At 46.4% G+C, this 8,780-nt stretch overlaps 1 pseudogene; it reads right to left on the minus strand.

Moving 5' to 3' along the window:
- Positions 1–6,638: 6,638 nt before the first annotated feature.
- LOC119579130 overlaps positions 6,639–8,780 on the minus strand; it is an 8,202-nt pseudogene continuing 6,060 nt past the window's right edge.

The following is an 8,780-nucleotide window of genomic DNA, read 5'->3' on the forward strand; positions in this document are numbered from 1 at the left end:
CACACACACACACACACACCCATTGTCGAGGAGAAGGCCACACGCGACCGTCCTCCTCGGTGCCGGCTTCCAGAGAAGAATATTGTCTGGCGGGGATTTAAATGTCACGCATCCTTGGTCATCGTGCCTGTCATGGGGCTGCTCATGGGGGGTGCAGGGGGAAAGCGGTTGGTCATGGGGTGTGAAGAGTGGGAGGGGGTTGGTTATGGGAGTGCAAGGATGGGAGGGGGTGGGTTATGGGGGAGGTGCAAGCGGGGGAGGGAGCTGGTCATGAGGGTGAAGGATGGGAGGGAGATGTTATGGGGGGAAGGTGGTGGACGGTATATGGGTAGGGGGGGGGTGCCAGACGTCGGTGTTAGGCCACACACGGTGTCGGGGGCGAGGCGCTGGTAAGAAAGGTGTTGATGCGGTAAATCTTGTTCAGTTTGTTTAACGTGCGGGAGGTTATTCCCGAAAATGAAGGTGAGCTGGGACGAGGGAGAAGGAGAGAAAGGGAAGGGAAGAGAAGAAGGGGGGAAAGGGGGAGGAGGAATGAAAGGGAGTGGGGCGAGAAAAGGAAGAGGAGATTGGAAAGGGAAAGTAAGGGAAGGGGAGAAGAGGAGGGTGGGGAAAGGGAACGGGAAAAGGGGGGGGGGAGAAATGGAAGAGGAGAGGGAGAAGGCGAGAGATAAAGAGGGAAAGAGACAGGCAGACAGACAGACAGACAGACAGAGGGGGTTAAAAGAGAGATAAAGAGGGGTGAGAGAGAGAGAGGGAGACAGAAAAAAACTGATGGACAGACAGAGACAGAGAGAATGGAAGAGAGACAGGCGGGTAGGCAGAGAAACAGACAGACACGACAGACAGAGACACAGAGAAAAAGAGAGGTTGATGGAGATAAAGAACAGCCAGCCAGACGGACAGACAAAGAAAGAGAGATGGAAACAAAGATGAAGAGCCAAGAGTCAATAGCGAGCACCTGCCACAACATATGCGACTTTACGGCAGACACAAAACCTGTAGATTACATAACGTCTAGTGATCAACTCTCTCTCTCTCTCTCTCTCTCTCTCTCTCTATCTCTCTCTATCTCTCTCTCTCTCTCTCTCTCTCTCTCTCTCTCTCTCTCACTCTCTCATTCCTGTTATTACCCAGCACTCACTGAAACACTATATTACATCAACACTTGAATGGGCATTCCACAATACCCATCGTCACCTGCAGATTCATGACCCCATCATCATGACCGTCATCATTATCACCACCACTATTGCTGTCATGGCGATAACATTTCATCATTTTAACATTAACCGAAACGGCGTATCAAGTACTGTGTAATATAGCTTTTTCAGCGGTGTTAAAACCCGGATGGATTGCGTGTTGACTGTGGTTGTTGATTTAATACTCTCGTAAATATGCGATTGTTGTTGTTTATTTTATGATAAACGCAAATATAATGCTCTCTCTCTCTCTCTCTCTCTCTCTCTCTCTCTCTCTCTCTCTCTCTCTCCTCTCTCTCTCTCTCTCCCTCTCTCTCTCCCTCTCTCTCCTCTCTCTCTCTCTCTCCCTCCTCTCTCCTTCTCTCTCTCTCTCTCTCTCTCTTCTTCTCTCTCATCTCTCTCTTCTCATTCTTTCTCTCATTCTTTCTCTTTTCTTTGGTTTCTTATTCTCTTCTCTTCTCTTTTTCTCTTTCTCTCTTCTTTTTTCTATTCTTTTTCTGAATTAAAAAAAAAATGTATTTTCGGTTTTTTTATTCACATTAATAGATAGTGATTTTCTCTGCTTTTATCTTATTCACTTTGATTTGTTGATTTAACTAAAAATAATTTTCCTCGATTAACTACTTGTTTCTATTTTACAAGAAATTAAATGTAAGGAAAAGAAAATGAAATTATAACGGTATACAATAAACATAGTGAAAACTGCTAAAGCAACACGAAAGGAAAACGTAAAAAAAACGAAATAAACTGTAATTGGAAAGAAAATAACACGGCTCGAAATAAAGGAAAACGAAAATAACAGCGACAAAGGTAAATTAAAGGAAAAAAAAAAAAGTAATCATAGAAGATAACCGTGACAAAGGGAAGTAAACGTTCCCCCCCAAAAAAATAACAAAGAAAAATTAGATAAGAAAGATTCGAAAAAAAAAAAAAAAAATCAAATCGACGGAATTATTCGCAACGACGAGAACCGTAATTAATTTCTTTATCCCGATTTTCATTGCAGTTTCGTGCGCCAAGAGTGAAAAGGAGTTAAACGCATTTGTAATTTCGTTTATATTTGTCCGTCGCGAATTACAGGTTTGGGAGAAAATAAGTTACGCTCGTAATGGCTAGTACTGCACGTGTTGATGGTGTATAGAGAGATTAAAATGCGAAGGAGCGACGGGGGGAGGGTATTAATGCAAAGAAGGGGAGGATTTGGACAGACGAAAAGGGGGAGACGAGAGAGAGACGGAGATAAAGATCGGAGAGATAGGTAGGAGGAGATAGAGACGAGGAGGAAGGAAGAACATAGAGTAAGATAACAGGCAGGTGTGTTAGGATCGAAACAGAGAGAGAGAAAAAAGAAAAAAAAAAGAGTAAAAATTAGTGTGGGAGGGAGGGGGAGGGGAAGGGAAGGAGAGAGGGAAAGAGAGCATGAAAAGACGAATTAAGAGAGATAAGTGAGAGAGAGAGAGAGAGAGAGAGAGAGAGAGAGAAAGGACGGACGGACGGGCAGATAGACAAGAGAGGTTATCAATCTGTCCTTGTCTATGTGCGAGGAACGAGAAACAGAGAAAGACAAAATGAGATTAAGTTGAGAGAGAGGGAGAGTGCCAGGCAGACACAGAGTAAGTAAACAAGCAAGCAATCAAAACAAAGCATGCGGGAGGGCAGCCGGAGCGGCCCGTCGAGAAATCAGGGGACAATTAAGACTAATCCTGACGTAGGATCCCATTGCGCCGTCGAAATGCCTTCTTCATGTTGCGAATAAACACCGAGGCGCAATTAAGCTGATTAAAGTCGCGCGCCAGAAGCGGGATTCCAGCTAATGCAAGCTTATATAAGGTTAATTTTCAATAATTTTCCGCCAGTGAAATCTTCCCCCCCTCGTCACTCCCTGGACACTTGAGCCAATGAATTGTCTTCTTACAATTAGGGGTCAACACTTCGGCCAATGAATTGCCTTCTTGCAATTTCGGGTCAGCACTTCAGCCAATAAATTGTCTTCTTACAATTACACGTCAGCACTTGAGCCAATGAATTGCGCTCTTACAACGCCTTGCCATTACTGTTAGCCAATGAAATCTCTTCTTTATGACGTCGAGGCACTTGAGCCAGTGAAACGTCTTCTTAACGTTGCCTGGCTACGACCGACCAATTAAATGCTTGCTTTTACCACGACCTCCTTCGCTTTTTTCAGCAAATCAGATGTCTCCTTTCAACCGTTTCCACCAATAGAAAGGCTTCTTTCAAGTCAAACCTGCCAATGGCTCTCGGCGCCTCATCATTTATCGTTGGGAAGAGCGACTGCAAATGCAATTCACGGGTGAAGGATGCAATGACATGTATTGACAGTTATTTTTGAAAACGAGGTTTACGGATAAGCTCTTGACGTTTTCGTATTGATGCGTTCGCTTGGTCGTATATTCACCTATTTATTTTCATTATCAAATATTAAGGACGTGCTCAGTATTTACGAGCCTTTCTTTTGTTATTGAGAATCCAAAATCATATCGCAGAGTGAACCAAAGATCGCAGAATAAGCAACGTTGCAGTGACGTCACTATGTAGTTCCAAACCGTCCGTTTCTGACCGCCTGTCTCATGGCTATCGTCGTTATTATCTTTCATGTTTTTCTCTTTCTCTCTTTCTTTTTTTCTCTTTTTTTCTCTTTTTTTTTGCTGTCGTGGAAGGCAAATGTGACAATCAGCAACAACACTTTCGTTTAAGTCACGGCAGATAATCTGATGATTGGACGTAGCTTTGTGTTAATTGAAGGAATTAAGACGAAGCAAGGAAAAGAATTTTGTCCATTTTCTGCTCTGTTTTTCTTTCTTTTTTCTGTCTTTCTTTCTTTATCTTTTCTTGTCATTTTCTCTCGGGTATTTTTAGTTTCTTTCATTTATTTCCTTATTTAGATTTTATTTTTATGCAACATTTTCCCTCCCTTATCTCCCTTCTTCATTTCTTATCTCCCCCTCGTCCCTCCTATCATCTTATTTTGCTTTTTTCCACCCACCCCTGTCTTCCTCATCCCCTCTTTCCCTTCCCTCCATCCCTGCCTACCTTCCCTCTATCCCTTCCTATCTCTTTCATCCCTTCCTTCCCTTCTTCCCTTCCTCCATCCCTCTATTCTTCCCTACCTCTCCATCCCTTCCTTCCCTTCTTCTCCCTCCCCTCTATCCCATCCCTCCCTTCCCTCCCTCCCTTCCCTCCCTCCCTCCCTTCCCTCCCTCCCTTCCCTCCCTCCCTCCCTCCCTCCCTCCCTCCCTCCCTATCATCTTCCCACCACCCCTCCATCCCTTCCCTCCACCCTCCCCTCCCTGCCCGCACCTCCTCCTTCCCTCCATCCGTGGCCGTGCATGACAGTTCTGTGAGAAGTCGTCATTCCGTATGCATGGTAGGTCAGTCTGAGGAAAGGCGTGAATCTGCCTTTAATGCTTTATTCAGATTCTGTCTCGTCTTGAAGCGGGAGGAAGGGGAGGAGGGGGAGGGGAGAGGGGGAGGAGGAGGAGGAGGGGGGGAAGGGGAGGGAGAGGGAGAGGAGGAGGTGTAAGGGGTAGGGGGGGGTTGTTTCATGTGTCTTTTGTCATCAGTTCAGGCCGTTTGGTTGTCGTTTTTTCATTATTTTCGGTAATTTTGTTGACTTTTTTCGCTTCTCTCTCTCTCTCTCTCTCTCTCTCTCTCTCTCTCTCTCTCTCTCTCTCTCTCTCTCTCTCTCTCTCTCTCTCTCTCTCTCTCTCTCTTTATCCGCGCACCTTCATTCTTTGTGCCCTACTTGTAATTTTCTTCTTGTGTCTACTCCCCTCTCTCATTCTCCTCTGTCCTCTCCCTTGTCCTTCTTCCGATCCTATTTTGTTTCCCAATTCTCTATTTTTCTCATTGTTCTCTCTTTTGGCTCTTATCCTTTCATTTTCCTTCTCACTGTATTGTCCTTATTCTCCTCTCCATGTTTCTTCGCATTTTCCCTCTTCCCAATATTTCCCCTAGCTTTCTCCCGATTTTTCTTCATGCTTTTCTTTCCTGTCATCTTCATTATCTTCCCTTCATCATTCTCCTCCCCTTTTCCTGTCCTCCTACTTTCTCATTTCGCCTTAGTTTTCTTCATATTCTCTCTCTCTGTCCTCTTCCCCTCTCCCTCATTTCTCCCTATTCAGTCTTTCTTTTTCATCATTATCTCGTCTCCACTCTCTCTCTCTCTCTCTCTCTCTCTCTCTCTCTCTCTCTCTCTCTCTCTCTCTCTCTCTCTCTCTCTCTCTCTCTCTCTCTCTCTCTCTCTCTGTCTTCTCGTCTCTCCTTCCTTCTCGTCCATTTTTTTTCTATTTTCTCCTCATACTCTCCTTGTGTCCACTCCTTTCTCCCCTTCCGTCCCTTTCTCCTCCCCTCTCTCTTCCCCTCTCCTTCTTTCTCGTCCATTTTTTAAAAAAAATCTCTCTCCATTCTCTCCTTGTATCCACTCCCTTCTCCTCTCCCCTTCCCCCTCTCCCTCAATTCCCCCCCCCCTCCCCACCCCCACGCGCGCACCCCATGTCGAGCCGTGAATGACTTATCGACCGCGAGATGGCCGGCCGCCGTTCGCCCCATTTAATATTCCGTTTCATTATGCTCTACACACACCCACTCCCGCGACGCACAAACAAACACATGCGCAGGGGTCGAGAACGCATGCACGCACTCGCACCGCCAACTCGTAGAACTGGCTATACGCATACATACGTACGTAAAGTCACGCATACATTCGTGTAAATACAAGTAAACACAGCATAAAGCACGCGGGCACACATACACACACGCGGACACACAGACATACAAGCGCGCACACACACACGCACATGCACATGCACGCGCGCACGCACACACACACACACACACACACACACACACACACACACACACACACACACACACACACACACACACACACACACACACACACACACACACACACACACACACATCACGCACAGCCAACCGGTGTAACGCATATACGCACTCGCACGCCCCAGTTCCCGTGTGTACACAGCCATTGAGCTCAGACACGCACACGGACGTACACGGACGCACACGGACGGCAGGAGAACACTCGACGCTCCTGTTTAGGATCCTTAATTGGGATCTCTGTTTGCTCTGAAATTTCGTTAATCGACTTGTACTTGGATATCGACAAGGCATCTCTTCCGCCGCCACTTCTTCTTCCTCCTGCTCCTTCCTCTTCCTCTTCTTATTCTTCATTCTGAATTTTATTTTATTTTTCTTATTTTTTTCGTCTCTGATTTTTCTGTGTTTTTATTTCTAGCGTCTTCCCTCTTCCCTCTGTCGGGCTTTTACTCCCACCTTCTCTTATTATTTTCCTTTTCTTCTGTCTCCCCCTTTTTTTGTTCCTCCTCCTTTCTCCCTAGCCCCCTCTTCTCCAATCTTTACCTCATGCCTCCTTCCCCTTCTTTACCTCTTATTCTCTTTCTCCTCCTCCTCTTCTTCCTCCTCCTCTTCCTCCTCCTCCTCCTCCTCCTCCTCCTCCTCCTCCTCCTCCTCCTCCTCCTCCTCCTCCTCCTTGTTCCTCTTTTTTCTTCCTCTTCCTTCTCCTCTTCCTTTCTTTCCAATCTTCTTCCTTTTCTTCTTCCTCTTCCTTATCCTCTTCCTCGTCCTCTTTTTCTCCCTTTTCTTCTTCCTCATCCTCTTCTCCCGGCGACATTGCTACTCGAACGGCATTCGAGTAGCAATGCCTCGCCGATCCTCTTCTTTGGTTCTCAAGCTTTTATCTTTTATTTCTTCTCACCTTTACTCTCCTCAGTCTCTTTCTCTCTTTCTTTCTTTCTTTCTTTCTTTCTTTCTTTCTTTCTTTCTTTCTTTCCTTCTTTCCCTCTCCTTCCATCCGTCACTCACTCAAGCCCCTCTTTCCCTTTTCTCTCCCCCTCCCTCCCTTCATCCCTCCCTCTCTCACTCATTCGCTCATACAATCTGTCCATCTATCTTTGTATCTGCCTATCTATTTCTGTTTCCGTCTCCCCTCTTCCCCCCAACCCCCCCTCCCCCTCTTCTCAGGTAAGGAGGTAAACGTGTCTCCCCTCTTCCCCCCAACCCCCCCTCCCCCTCTTCTCAGGTAAGGAGGTAAACGCGTTCCCATCAAATACACTTGCCCGGTTAAGGCGTCGTTTGTATAATAATCAATATAATTATGAATTGCTGTGACGTAATTGTTTGATTAATTGTGCGATTGTGAACTAGGGGTCTATAGGTGTTGTCTGTGTTTGTGTGAGTGTTTGTCGTGTATTGCAGGTTCTATACTTATCTATATGCATATCTATCTGCCTCTCTCTCTCTATGCCTCACTATTCTCCCTCTCTCTCTCTCTCTCTCCTCTCTCTCTCTCTCTCTCTCTCTCTCTCTCTCTCTCTCTCTCTCTCTCTCTCTCTCTCTCTCTCTCTCTCTCTCTCTCTCTCTCTCTCTCTCTCTCTCTCTCTCTCTCTCTCTCTCCTACTCCCCTCTTCCCGCTATCCTTCTTCCTCTCCATTTCTCTACACGTAGGCACATAGATAGGCAGGTCAGATACCACGCGCACGCGCGAACACACACACACACACACACACACACACACACACACACACACACACACACACACACACACACACACACACACACACACACACACACACACACACACACACATACACATACACACACACACACACACACACACACACACACACACACACACACACACACACACACACAGAATGACCGTTCGTTCGTGCGTCAAAGTACACATGTGCGTGTAAGACTCCACTTGTTACACCACTTAGCGTCCCGGGCCGTGAGAGGCGAGCGTTCGTTATGTATATTTTACCTTACGTTGGCCACAGCGAAGCAAGGGAGGCGAGGAGGCGAGGCGGTAGCGAGAAATGGAAGAGTGTTTCTTGGGATTGCGGGATTTAGAGAGTGTTGTCTTGTTTACCTATTTTCGGAGGAGGCCAGGAGATGGCGCGGAACTGGAGTCTTATTGCTTGTCCTTTCCTCTATATTCTGTATTTTCTCTCTCCATTTCAGTTAATCAGTTATCCAATCAATAAGTCATCTTGTACATCAGTCATCGATCGATCAGTCAGTCATTTGGCGGGACAATAAATTAGTCAACAAACTGGTCAGTCATTCGTCATCGTCAGTCAGTCAGTCAGTCAGGAAGTCAGAAAAGCAAACAATCAATCAGGAGTCAGTCAGCAAAGGAAACAGTCAGTCAGTCACTCAGAGCGCTGACTCCGATCCCTAAGAACTCAGTCGTCAGTCGTCAGCTCTCCAGTCACGTCAAAGGCGCAGATGGCAGAGTGCGTCTCAATCCCTCCGTCGGGCTTCCTTCCTTCCTTATTCCCTACGTTTTCTCCCGTCGTTTCTCCTAGAGAAAGGAGAGGGAGCGAGAGAAACCGATAGACAGAGAGACGGACAGATATGCTTTATGAAAGCGTGTGTGCGTGCGTGTGCTTTTGTTTACCTGTATCCGTGCGCGTGTGTATCAAGAACGAATTCCACGGCGATGGCACCTGTGTGACTTGTACAGCGACGTCACTAGCCCTTGCGTTTGTGACCCTGCGATGCACGGGCGGA

This window comes from Penaeus monodon, chromosome 2 (assembly GCF_015228065.2).
Source record: "Penaeus monodon isolate SGIC_2016 chromosome 2, NSTDA_Pmon_1, whole genome shotgun sequence".
Taxonomy (NCBI): Eukaryota; Metazoa; Arthropoda; class Malacostraca; order Decapoda; family Penaeidae; genus Penaeus; species Penaeus monodon.